Source organism: Abramis brama (assembly GCF_963993115.1).
Source record: "Abramis brama genome assembly, chromosome: 17".
NCBI lineage: Eukaryota > Metazoa > Chordata > Actinopteri > Cypriniformes > Leuciscidae > Abramis > Abramis brama.
The window spans coordinates 35,215,916-35,230,702 of NC_139979.1; the positions used below are offsets into that span (position 1 = coordinate 35,215,916).

At 37.5% G+C, this 14,787-nt stretch overlaps 1 pseudogene across 1 annotated transcript in view; it reads right to left on the bottom strand.

Annotated features, from left to right (window-relative positions):
- Positions 1-14,787, bottom strand: part of LOC311066812 (protein NLRC3-like) — a 94,927-nt pseudogene that overhangs the window by 50,665 nt on the left and 29,475 nt on the right. The window contains exon 6 of the transcript XR_014609521.1: positions 4,467-4,640. The product of XR_014609521.1 is annotated as a protein NLRC3-like (transcript). The remainder of the gene's footprint in view (positions 1-4,466; positions 4,641-14,787) is intronic.

A 14,787-nucleotide genomic window follows, 5' to 3' on the forward strand; every position in this document is an offset into this window, starting at 1 on the left:
ACTCCTCCTAAGTGGTTTATTTTATTCACACCAAACTTTTTCAACATGATAAAAATACATTAAAGATATATATATATATATATATATATATATATATATATATATATATATATATTTTTTTTTTTTTTTTTTTTTTTTTTTTATATAAATATAGCTGCGAGCAGCGATGAAGGGCCAAAGCTGGGGGCACCGCCACCCCGGTGCCTTTAGGTAACTAAAGGCACCGGGGTTGCGGTGCCACCGGCTTGGGCCCGTAATCGCTGCTCGCAGCTATATTTTGTTATTATTATTATTATTTTTTTCTACTTCTCGGGCACTTTTTGGGCCCTTAACATGCTCGAAAACTCTTGAAACTTTGCACACGGGTCAGAACCCGCGGCCATCAGGGCCGGGCTGAAGCTGGTACCCGGGAGTGGCAGGGGGGCTCGACAGCGCCCCCTGGAATGGGGTCCGAAATCTTGGTCCATATATCAAACACGCTTGCATGTAATAATATGAAACTCAGTACACATATAGATCTCATCGGGCCGAACAACTTTTGTGCTCTAAGTTTTACAAAAGCCCAACAGGAAGTCGGTTATTATACGTTGTTTGAAAAACGCATGCAATGGAATGTGAAATACTCCTCCTAGGGAATTCATCCAATCGCCTCCAAACTCGGTCAGCATGAAGTCAAGACATTGAGGATGAAAAATTGCCAGGGGATTTTTGATATCTCGAACGGTTTGGCCGTGGCGAGGAAACGAATTTATGGCGAATAATGGGACACAGGAAGTGTATTATAACTTCTGCATACATTGACTGATCTTGATGAAACTTCCGCAGTGTGTTCGTGGTCAGAGGCCGATCACATTGATGTGACGATTGTGACTCAAAGTTATAGCGCCACCAACTGGCAGCAAGAAGTGTGTCACTTTCAAAATGCTTTGAAATCACCCTCTTATTTTTACCCGATTTGCTTCAAACTTTATCTGTATAATGTAAACACACGGCAGATGTAGACCTGTGAAAGGATTATTGATATCTTAGATACTGTTGCCGTGGCAACGCATCAAACTTTAATGTTCTTTTCGGATGCGTTTGAGACTCTTAGCATGCTTGAAATTGGATGAAACTCGACAGACACATAACACTTATTAGCCAGTAGACATGTGCAAAGTTTCAGAAACGGGCGTGGCAGGGGGGCTCAACAGCGCCCCCCTGAACGGGGTCTGAAAACTTGGTCCATATATCAAACACGCTTGCATGAATTAATATGAAACTCGGTACACATATAGATCTCATCGGGCCGAACAACTTTCCCTCTGTCAAGTTTCACGCCAGCCCATCAGGAAGTCAGCTATTATTTGTTGTTTGGAAAACGCTTGCTGTGGAATGTGTACTACTCCTCCTGTGATGTGCATGAAGTCAAGACATTGAGGATTCTAAATTGTGGATGGATTTTTGATATCTCGAACGGTTTGGCCGTGGCGAGGAAACGAATTTATGGCGAGAAAAGAGAAACACGAAGTGTTATAACTTCTGCATACATTAACTGATCTTGGTGAAACTTCAGCAGTGTGTTCGTGGTAAGAGGCCGATCAGATGGATGTAACTATTGTGAGTCAAAGTTATAGCGCCACCATCTGGCAGCAGGAAGTGTGTCACTTTCAACATGCTTTTGACAAAAGTGGGGGGGTTAGTTTTACCAACAGTTACAAAAATCAGTATATATATTGGTCTTGCTGAGCCGGGCAACTTTCTAATTTACAGTAATTAGCTCCGAGCAAAAGGAAGTCAGATATTTTAGTTTGAATGTGGATTTTTTGGGTATTTCAGACTCTGAGTTTTTAGCTACTCTTCCTAACTGGTTTATTTTATTCACACCAAACTTTTTCAAAATGATGAAAATACATTAAAGATGCTAATATATATATATATATATATATATATATATATATTCTTGTTACATTTGTATATATATTCTTGTTACATTTATATATATATATATATACATGTATATATATTAGGGCTGGGAATCGATTAAAAAAAATTAACTAATTAATTGCACAATTTCTGTAATTAATTGCAATTAATTGCGTTTCCCCCAAGCTTGTAATCATCAATATTTTAACTTAGAATCACCTAATTAAACAACACAGGGGAAAAAAGGAACAGAAAATAGCCCTATTAAAATATTAAACATCAATATATCAATATATTATTCTTTTTATTTCTTTTTTAAACTAATTATCAAAATAAAATATAGTCCTACAAAGCTGTTATTACCAGAGCATGCAGAGCAGGTCATTTTACCATTGTTGCCCAGCATGGCTAACCAGCAAACAGAAGTCTACTGAGAAATTTCCCGTTATTTGAGTGGAATTTACTTTTCCAGTGCTCGGTACATGATTGAAGCGTTTGGGCCATTAACGACAGAGCCGCCGACACACACACACACACACACACACATACACGGAACGGAGAGCGCGCCGCTGGGCCGTTAACGACAGAGCGCGCCGACACACACACACACACACACACACACACATACACAGAACGGAGAGCGCGCCGCTGGGCCGTTAACGACAGAGCCGCCGACACACACACACACACATACATGGAACGGAGAGCGCGACACTTGGCCGTTAACGACAGAGCGCGCCGACACACACACACACACACATACACAGAACGGAGAGCGCGCCGCTGGGCCGTTAACGACAGAGCGCGCCGACACACACACACACACACACACACACACATACACAGAACGGAGAGCGCGGTGCTGGGCCGTTAACGACAGAGCGCGCCGACACACACACACGGAACGGAGAGCGCGACACTGGACCGTTAACGACAGAGCGCGCCGACACACACACGGAACACAGAGCGCGGTGCGGAAAAGACCCGCTCATGAAAGCTGCGCGAGAATGAAACCTAATCGCCGAACACGGAGAGGCGGGAGGGCATATTTAGGTCTTTTCAATAGCAGCCGCAACAGGAAATCATTAAAACGAGGCAAAAAAAAAGTGCTGCGTTAAATGCGTTAATTTTTTTTAACGCGTTAAACATTTCAAATTAATCGCAAAAATTAACGCGTTAATTCCCCCAGCCCTAATATATATATATATATATATATATATATAAGACAGAAAATATTACTTGTCTTACCTTATTCTGATTTTATGATACACTCAAAATATTCCACAACAAATCCTTTACATGTAATGTAAAAATAAAAACAAAAGTAAACAGTGTTGGGCTCACATAACCCTCTCATTAGAATGAAAATGTTTCAACATTTGCCATGTATTTGGATGCTAAACTATTCTTTATTATAGGCTTTGTACTTCACTTGTGTTCCAATATCACTTCGCCCTTTCAGGGCTTGGGCCCTAATAAAAATAATCCTAACGAAAACAATAGGGCCTTCGCCCTTTCAGGGCTTGGGCCCTAATAATAATAGATTAAAACAAAGATGTGGGACAATTTTGAAGTTGGAGGAGAAAATTTTATGAAATTTTTCACCCTTCCCTACCTTTTTGAACCGGAGTACACAGACAAATGGCGTGACCTTTCCAACATGATGACGCAATGCGTGGCACATCTCAGAGATGGTACACGACGAGCAATTGTGGTTAAAAAATATATATATAATTTTTTTTTGAAAATGACTGATCGTTTTGCTAGATAAGACCACTATTTCTCGACTGGGATCGTGTAGAGACTTTGAAGCTGCATTGAGACGGACATTTGAACCTTCTTTGAACATTGGAATAGTTGGTTGCAATTGAAGTCCATTCTGTGTAGAAAAATCCTGGAATGTTTTCCTCAAAAATCTTAATTTCTTTTCGACTGAAGAAAGAAAGAAATGGATATCTTGGATGACATCGGGGCGAGTAAAATTATCAGCAAAATTTTTTTTGAAAGTGAACTAATCCTTTAATTTGAATGATAGCATTATTATAATTTTTTTTCAAGATTTCCATAGATATGGTGTTATATTGTTATCGTGTGTTATTTTTCCCATGATAATCATGTAGTGATAAAGCTGATATGCTGACAGCCCTGGTTCAGGTGAAACACACTCCACTTCCCTCTTTTCAGCTGCACACACACATTTTGAGGCAATGCTCACGCTTTCACAAGGGTCTGTTTGCAAAAGCATTACAAGTCAAGTTGATTTAGAATAAACATTTGTAATTTAAAACCTCTTCACTGTATCCTGCATCTGTTGTCTGTTTTGTAGTTCGTCCGGTTTATTTAACTGTTAGTTTTACTTTCTTTTGAAGATAATAATATAGTAAGATGTAAATGTTCCTCTTCAGGGAGACTCCTCACCGCCGGCAGGATCTGACGGCTCAAGCTGGAATCTGTCCATGAACCACCGGATGGGGCTTACACCAAAGATATACTGTATACACTATCTACTGTACATATTAATCCTTATTCACTCTGAGTCATTATGGTAGAGATGATCTTACCACAGTTCCTCCAGTTTACAGTGAGGATTCGCCAGTACAGCAGAGAACAGCTTCACTCCTGAGTCTCCTAGTTTATCCTCAGACAGATCCAGTGTTCTCAGGTGTGAGGGGTTTGATCTCAGAGCTGAAGCCAGAGCAGCACAACCTTCATCTGTGTCACCACAATCACTCAGCCTGTACAGAACAATGACACATTAAGCCTTTATCCAGACATAAATGTGACTCCGCCTGTGAAACCCCGGCTAAAGTCGCAGAATCGAATTATGTGTTAACGAGCGTCAAAGTAGTCATAGCCATAAAAATGACAAAAATAGTCCATGTGTGTTTATTGCTGTAAATGATAGATTATACCAATGGTTTTGAGATGCAATACTTACATTTTCATTTATAACATGATAAATACTGAAATGAATGACTTTATTGACACTACGTTATACTTTTGCAAAAAAAAAAAAAAAAAAAAAAAACGGACGTGGGCTTCCTAAACATTCATTTCAATCGTCTCTGGGTTTATTTCGCGCAACAACACTGCTGATTCGTATATCATTCGGTTCAGAAACTTTTCTATTAGAAAGAGTAAAAACAGACTTTAATATCAACCCGCGAGCGCTGGTAATCAGGTCAACACAATGAAAAAAAAGAGAGAGATTTAAGCCGGGTTAAGATGTCTGTGGTGATTTTTTCTTGTCATAGCCAATATTTTAAGAACTGCTTATTTGTTTTGTAGCTTAGTATTCTGCCAATAATATTAAACTTATTTTAAGGAAATTTTTGGCCTGCTACATGTTATTTGCTGGATGGTAATGTTAATGCGTTGTTTTGACATCTGGCATGGCCATGGCTTCGCCGGCGACACCGATGTATGAGCAGGAACAGAAAATAGCTGCTTGCTTAAACAGCTTGCTTGATATTAATCTCGGTGAAATTGCCCCAAATTATGATTTAACCGTTTTTATTGCAGACTATTTTCTGGAGGATGATTGTGATGATGAACAGGACACATTCTTTGACGAAACTGACGAGGAATTTGACGGTAAGTTTTGGTTATTATTTTTTTTATGCTAATATGTAAATGTATACTGTCAGTGTCCAGCCAATGTAATGCTAACACATATCTGTGATGCAAAAATAGTGGATTTAAATGTTTATTACATTTGTTGATTTGGATTGAGTCAGTTTAAATTAATTACGTTTATGGCATGATGTTTATTTGTTTCATTACACTCTGAATTGAAGTCTGCTTACCACCTATAGGCTGTTTCTTGTTCCTATGCCCTCCCCTCAATTAATCAGATCCAGTCTGACTAAACTGAAAAAAATATTTTCTGATATTTTCATATAAAATGCTTCATTATCCATTTTAAACGTGAAATTAAACCCACTTCCCATTCTTGCATGTTACGCAATCATGTTTTTAGGTATCTTGCTTTGAATTGAAAAAAAATGATCTTTGCTTTTTCAGGCAGTGACCAACATGATGAGGAGGACAAGCCAGTTTTGGTGATTGAGCCCCAAGCTATTTGTCTGGCAAACATGAAGAGGGAACACCAGCAAGAAGAATTTGCTTCGAATGCTGGAAGTCCAGATGTGAAACTGAAAATCAGTTTCTCTTGCAACTGCAAGTATTTCAATGGGGAAAAGTGTTCTTTATTTTTCAAAGAGGGAGAGTTGCTGTCACTCAGGATTTTATTTTGCATCTAGACAATTTTAGAATGTTTAAGTTTGAGACTGACCTGTTAAAGGGATAGTTCACCCAAAAATGATTTACTCATACACATACTCACCCTCATGTTATTCCAATCCTGTATAAGTTTCTTGCTTCTGTTTAACAAAAAATAAGATATTTTAAAGAATGTTGGTAACCAGACAGTTGGCGGCACCTATGGAAGTCAATGGGTGCCGTCAACTGTCTGGTTACAAACATTCTTTAAAATATCTTATTTTGTGTTCAGCATTAGAAAGAAACTCATACAGGTTTGAAATAACATCAGGGTGAGTAAATGATGACAGAATTGTAGTTTTTGGGTAAACTATCCCTTGAAATTTTATTTATTTATTTTTTACTCCAGATTTACTCAATGTTACACCGTGGGCCAGTAAGAGAATGATAATTTCAGAGAATGAGAAATGTTATGTTATTTAATTGATATATTATTGACGTTTCACTGATATTACATTTTACTAATAAAGTTATACAAATCATTCCACTGAATTGACATGGTAATTGTTGCTATGATAAAGCTCTTGTGGCACCCCCATTCGTTTCAATGTTTTTATGCTTTTAGCTTTTTGGACATGCACATCATAATAAATAGACCTGTTTTACAAAACTTTAAGAATTTTTCCACTGATGTGTCATATATCACTAAAAAGGGGAGAATCTCAGCTTTATTGTGTTATAAGGCACATATGCAGGATAACTATGGATCAAATGTGTTGCAGTTTTAACAAATAACTTATTTTTAATTTGTAATTTCTCAAAAATATGATTTTCTGAGCCCGAATTTTAGCAAATCTTTGACATGGCCTTACTCAGTCAATATTAAAGATATCAAGGTTATATTTTCACAGAATGTTCTTTACATTGTGTAGGATGATTTTATGTAGAAAACACTGAATCACAAAAAAATGACTTTAGCTGGGTTTTCACAGGCAGGGTCACAAATATGAAATATATACAAATATTCATTAGTTCAAGTTGTTAACCCTCTGGGGTCTAAGGTGTTTTTGGAGTCCTTGAGATGTTTTGGCATGCCCTGACATTTGTGCTTTTTTGTAATTACACTCTATTTAGCACAAACAGGGCTACCATAATATGTGAGCAACATGTATGTACATGTTTGTATTTTTGAGACAATAATGTTTATGCATGGTTATTGAAAAAACTAAAAATGAAAGTTTCTGACATAAGGCCACAAAACACATACTAAATATGTGTCCACGAGACTTTTGACTAATGGATGTTGTCGCCTAGAGTTTTTGTTACAAAATGATCTGAAAATCACCCTGCCTAATCATTCACATATTTTGTAAGACACATTTTGTTTGGAAAGGCAATATGCATGGGGGTGTGAATGATCATGAATAATGCTGTGATTCACATCTGAGAAGACAATGACCTGCAGAATGAGCTGCATAATAAGCCGCATAATGAGCCTTTCATTCAGGTGTGTCACTGAGCCACAATAAAGAATGTGAGGACTTTTGTATGCATGCAAATTGCATAATATCCAAGGTAAACATTTCTAGTAACTATGCAGTTAATTCTCATACTGTATTTTCAGCAAGTTTTGGAATATATCCTCTCCCCAAATGTGTCACTAATAAAAAACAATAATAAATAATTTATTGAGAAGGCTTATATTGACCTAATAAGAATGTAAATCAACAACAATTACAATTTTAATCAATTTCAAGTGTAATCTTTCATTTTAAAGGTGCCCTAGAATGGACTGTTTTATCATTTTATAATGTTTCCTGGGGTGCCCTTATGATGTTAGTATGTTTTTTAGATCTAAAGTTGTTATAATTTAGAAATAAAAGGCATATTTCCTAGCCTGATTTCATCCTCTGATTTGAACACTCTGTTTGAAGGGGCATGTCTGTTAAGAGTCTTCAGAGTAAACGCCCTCTGCTGTGATTGGCTGACATGCTTGCATATGAAATATCTGGCATTACATGTCGAACTATCTGGAAAACTTTTACTATTACAGCTTTTATACGTTTTTACTATTACAGCTATCGAGATTAACGAATCGTGAGAAGTTTAAGTATTTATATATATTCCCATCACATAAAAAGTTGCAGTGATGAGCATTGAGCAGATGACAGCCTGTTGATCGCGTGAATGAAGATCTTATCACTGCAACGCAGTTTCTGTGAGAAACGATGTGAAGTTGAGCGTTTAGTCACTGGCTTGATTTACTGATGCATAAACAGTATTGAACGACTTTGAGAGAAAGATTATTTGTCTGAACTTGAACAATTACGCATCAGAAATTCACATAACCCACTGGTTCTCCAGAGGCTCGGATGAAGGAACTAAAAAAATTATTTTGTGTTCATTTGTACATCCAAACACTGAGCAACTGCCATGCTTCGTTCGCTCGTTTGCAAGCCATGATGTCTCTCGAGGAAAAAACAATATCACGCTGGATCTAGATAACACAGTGTAAATTATCGTTAATAAAATCACTACTGACCGCTTGCGGGAATATAACGTTAGTTGAAATTACCCCCTTCGTCAATATGAGATGCTGAGAGAAGCCTGGCAGCTTGATATTGTTCCAGGTTAGAGAAACAGTCCGTGGTGAAATGGGCAGAGCAAACTAACAACTTCGAATTAAACTGTAGCGGTATCCGATTATAGATAGATAGATAGATAGATAGATAGATAGATAGATTGATTATAGACAGATCTGCCATTTTCCCTATGATCCTCGCTTGTTTCTTCACCTGCAGAACTTCCGATGATTCGGCTGCGCAGTTCCGCCTGCCATTGAACATGGGCTGGCATATATTTTTCAGGGGTGTTTTTCAAAAACGAGATTTAAATAAGAAGGAGAAAACTATGGTGTTTGAGACTCACTGTATGTCATGTCCATGTACTGAACTCTTGTTATTTAACCCCCAGAGGTCGGAGGTATCGCCGGCGATACCAGCTCGCTTTTTTTTTAGCAGTGTAAAAGAAACTCAAAAATACTCGGTTGACTTTGATTTTCCATTGGAGTTTCATACATCAATCGATTCTGTTAAATGTGTATTATTTTTGTGTATACTCACAATAAAAACAAAGTGTTGTGCTTTTTGCCAAATAAAGAAAAATAAACACGAAGCGAGTTCTGCCTCCTCTCTGTCAGTGTAGTCCATTCTGAAACGCGTCCGAAAATGAACCATAACTCAGTGAATACTCAGTCAAACAGGCATTCAGACATACAGGCATGAAGCTTGAATTCTCATCTTTTAAACGAAGTAATTTTTATAAAAAACAAATATTCACAGTTTATGTAATATGTATGCAAAGAGAGAGATGTCAGTCGTTCTCATCTCAGCTAATTAAGTTTTAATGTGCTCCGCCCACGGAGAGCACGCGCTATTCAAACGCAAATGTGAGCCGATCCAAACAAACCTGTAAAACGCCCATCAGCTGGATAACACACACCGCGAGTTCACTTTCAGACTTATGTACTTTACGATGCTGTGAGGAATAATACTGTCTTGATAATAATCCTGCAAAAATTTACCTCAGAAGTTCTGGAAGTATCATTTCGAGGAGCAAACGGATCCCGCTGAGGAATTAGGTCAGTTCTGTTTGCTTTGTTCTAATCGGAATGAATGAACGCAAAGATGCGTGCTGTTGTGGAGCTACTACAGCTGGCAAAAATACTGTTTAAATATGAATCGCGTTACTATGAATGAATGAACGCAAAGATGCGTGCTGTTGTGGAGCTACTACAGCTGGCAAAAATACTGTTTTAATATGAATCGCGTTACTATGAATGAATGAACGCAAAGATGCGTGCTGTTGTGGAGTTACTACAGCTGGCAAAAATACTGTTTTAATATGAATCGCGAATACAAAGAAAGATTACACTGGAAATATTGTTACAATTATAAATGTTGTTGTAATTGTATAACCTTAAAAAAAAAAATTATATATATATATATAAGGATAGATGTAAACAAAATCTTAAAAGGTCATTATAAGCCTTATCTTTAAATAATTTTATTATGCTTTATTAGTGACACATTTGGGAAGAGAATATATTCCAAATCTGAAAATACAGTATGAGAACAATTAACTGCACAATTACTAGAAATGTTTACCTTGGATATTGTACAATTTGCAAGCAAAATTTGTGGAAAAAACAACAAACCAGTTATATATTGTCCTTGCATTCTTGTGGCTCATTCACACACCTGAATGAAAGGCTCATTACGTATGCAGCCTCATTATGCGGCCCCATTGACTCCATAGGTGTGAATCACGCCCACCCGCATATGGCCTTTCCAAACAAAAAGTGTTTTACAAGATTTAAATCAATGTATTGTGTTATGGGAATGATTAGGCAGGACGATTTTCACATAATTTTGAAGAAAAAATACTAGGCAACGACATCCATTAGTCAAAAGTCTTATTTACATATATTTAGAATGTGTTTTATGGCCTTATTTCAGAAACTTTAGTTTTTTGTTTTTTAAAAAACCATGCATAAACATTATTCTATCAAAAATACAAACATGTACATGCAAGTTGTTCACATATTATGGTAGCCCTGTTTGTGCTAAATAGAGTGAATTTACACCTTTGCCATTAATATGTTTATAAGCAACTGAAAAAAGCACAAATGTCAGGGCATGTCAGAACATCTCAAGGACCCCAAAAACCCCTCAGACTCCAGAGGGTTAACTATGCAAAGATAAATTCAATTTCACATTCTAGGGCACCTTTAAAAATTCTACATTTTATCATACGCATTTCAAAGTTAAGGATTCATTAGTTTGGATATTGGAACAAACACTATAATAACATCTTAGTTGATAATTCAATATACCTACTTTATTTTTGACAAAACATCACATCTATATATTTAACAAATGAGCAGAAATTGTCGAACAAAAGCTTATTTGAAAACGTTATAATCTATCCAAAACTAATCAATGAAATCTTGTCTAAACATTCATATTTCGTCTGTAACTAGTGTTGTCAAAGTACCGGTACTTCGGTACCAAGTTGGTACTGAAAATGTGACGATACCAGCATTTCTGTAGTATCGGGTATATTCGGTACCCACTAATAGGCAGCTGCTTTAAGTCGCTTCCGTGTTTTTATCTAAGCACGGGGCTCCAGACTAACTTTTTTACTCGGAGCACTGTCTGTAGCCGATATATACCACGATATATATAGTGTCTGTGTATATTAAACTGCAAAAAAACTATTTAAATATTAACCCTGCATGTTCTGCTTGTCTCTGTGTGAATGAATGGCGCAGACGTGCAGTTTCATTTAGGCTACCTCACACACACACACACACTGAAGCACAGGTGACGCCTGGCTGTTTTCAGTCTCTGCTGCCTCACGATATGATGACATGATGAAATTCATCTCCAGAGCCACTCTGAGAGTCACTTCATGAGCATTTTACCGTTTAATTTGAGGAAAAACTATCGTCATATCATACACGCATAGAAACTCAAAGTTATTCACGGCAACCCGTCAAAATAAAAGTTCGGTTTAACTTGAAGAAATTGACAGAAATAATTATATTAGGCTACTGTACAGTAGATTTAGCTACATCTCTATGGGATTTTTTTTATAAGCAAAAAAAGTATTTTTTATTTCATTTCATTTAAAAGAAGAGAATTCAAGCTTTATAAAGACATATCACTCGTTCCTGTGTGATTGAGTATTCGCTGAGTTACAGTTCATTTTCGGACACATTTTCTATGGTCAGATGAAACAATAACATTAGCTTTTTTGGCAGCAAACACTTAATATGGGTTTGGTGCACACAGTGATAAAAAAGTACCCCATGTGTAAAATGAAATACTCTGCTGTATCTTTAATGCTGTGGGCCTAATTTTCTGCCAGAGGTCCTGGACATCTTGTTCAGATACATGGCATCACGGATTCGATCAAATACCAACAGATAAAAAATCTAAACCTGACAGCCTGTGCTAGAAATCTTATAACGGCGAAAAGGATGGAGAGATTCTGTATGGAGGAATGGTCTCTGATCACTTGTCAGGTGTTCTCCAAATTCATCAGGCATTATAGTAGAAAACTCAGAGCTGTTATCTTGGAAAAAGGAGGTTGCAAAAGTATTTAACCCTCTGAGGTCGGCAATCACGCCGGCGTGATTTGCTCGGTTTTTTTCTTATCAGTTCAAACAAGAGTCCAAATACTCTGTTGACTTTGATCTTACAAACCAGTTTCATACATCAATCAATCCTGTTAAGTGTGTATTATTTTGTGTATACTCACAATAAAAACAAAGTGTTGTGCTTTTTGCCAAATAAAGAAAAATAAACACGAAGCGAGTTCTGCCTTCTCTCTGTCAGTTAAGTCCATTCTGAAACGTGTCCGAAAATGAACCATAACTCAGCGAATACTCAGTCAAACAGTCACACAGGCATGAAGCTTGAATTCTCTTCTTTTAAATGAAGTATTTTTTATAAAAAACAAATATTCTCAGTTTATGCAATCTGTATGAAAAGAGAAGAGATGTCAGTCGTTCTCATCTCAGCTAATTATTTTTAATTTGACCCCGCCCACGGAGAGCGCGCGCTATTCAAACGCAAATGACTGAGGCAATCCACGTAAACCTGTGAACGCCCCCATATCAGCTCGAGAAAACACATCAAGCTTATTCAGATCATTGTACTTGTTTACACCGTCTCGCGGCGCTTTGAGGAATAATACTATCGTAATAATAATAATGGAAAATGTACCTCAGAAGTGCTGGTATTTCGAGGACAACGGATCCTGAGCTATGGAATACTGTACGTTTTTTTTTCATTCTCAAGTGAATCGCCGTACGTTTCTGTGTGTGAATGAATGAACGGCAGAGATGCGCGCTGTTTACCACAACTGGCAAAAAGACGTTTAAATTTGAATTGCGTTTCTGTGTGTGAATGAATGTTTCGCTTTTAGCAAACTGTATTGCTATAAAATTCGACTGAAATATGTTGAAATAAAATGTAATTGTATAAGCAATGTATTAAACTGCAAATTAACATTTATATTTCTTATAATAAAAACGAAAGACCTATGTTACAGACATATGAAAGACAACATTTCGTTGATTAGTTTTGGATAGATTAAACATTTTAACTGTAAAATATCTGCCACCTCAAATAAGCTTTTGTTTGCCAATTTCTGCTCATATGTTCAATATATATATATATATATATATATATATATATATATATATATATATATATATATATATATATATATATATATATGTGTAGCCAATGATAATCTCTCTCTGGGGCGTGCCTTATTTTACGTGGCCTATAAAGATAGCCTTAGGTGTGGTAGGAAGGTGCGTCTCATAGTCACGGGTGATGTCATCCATTTCCGGTGTGTCGCGGGAGTGTTTGTCTGTGTGGACTGAGGAAGCCTGCGGTACAACGCATGTGGTACCCGATTGATTTTACGTCCTGGAGTTTAAATGCCCTGTGCATCGCAAGCAGTTTAAACCGTTTACAGACTGAGGGAGAAACATTGCAGTGGGTTTCTCGTTGGGGCTTTTGTGGCTGTCTTCGTATATGCTGACTGTTATACCACTGATTATCGTTACAGACTGTCGTCTCGCGGTGCTGCGCTGGCTCGACTGCAGGAATGGATGCGTAATCTACCGCAAACTGCATTCAAGTGCTGCTGTGGTATACTTGTGTTTATTTCTGTTTAAAGCTGGACACTTGCAACATCAGCTGTCTGGTAGCCTGGCGTGCCGCAGATTCGATACGGTGGCCTAACGTTACTCTCGCTTTGAGGCATCAAATGGTTTAACCATCCAGCAGTCATTATCTTGATCTGGTTTCTCTTGGAGTGGCGTAGAGTGGAGTGGCGTTCTTTGTTTATGTGAACCCATTGCTTTAAAACATTTAGTATTCTTTTGTTGTAGATTTGTCTTGTTTTTTTCTGAATTTATTATTATTTTGTTGTCAACCAAGTTTCTGTGAACTGGTTGTTAACCGACCATTTTCTTTTTTTTGATTAGATTTGTGAATTTTTATTTTTTATTTTTTTTGCCATCCACCGTTTCAGTGAACTGGTCTATTAGTGGATGGCAACCAGACGTCTGTGTAATTGCTCTTAATCCATTGAGTACTTAGTTTTAGTAGAATGTACGTGAGTGTGTATATTTGATCGTATGTTAAACGTGTAATTCTGCTTCCTCTCAAGTTGTTGGGGTGATCAGGATTCGTGTCTGTGTGGACGAGTCTCTCTCTCTGCTTGGTGGTGGTCTCTTCCGATTGCAGTGTTCCACATTTGTGGTCTGAAGTGTGAGTGCACGAGTGTTTGCTGTGTCATTTTCAGAGAATGAGCGAGTAGTCCCCAGCCCTGGAGTGGAGGCCGAATTGTGTGTGTTTGTGTGTATTTTTTGCTGCATATTTATACATGTACTAATGGTGCCCAAATAAAAACTGTAATTTTGTATTTCATCTCTGTCTCGGGTCTAATCTCAGCCCCAACCGAACCTGTGTGCTTTAAGTTAATCTTATCAGGCGATTCCCCGGTAAATTTGCCTCCGGGTGGCGTAGTCGGGTCTCTTAGAGGGGTAAGACTCCCTGGTGTAAACTTTCAAATTTA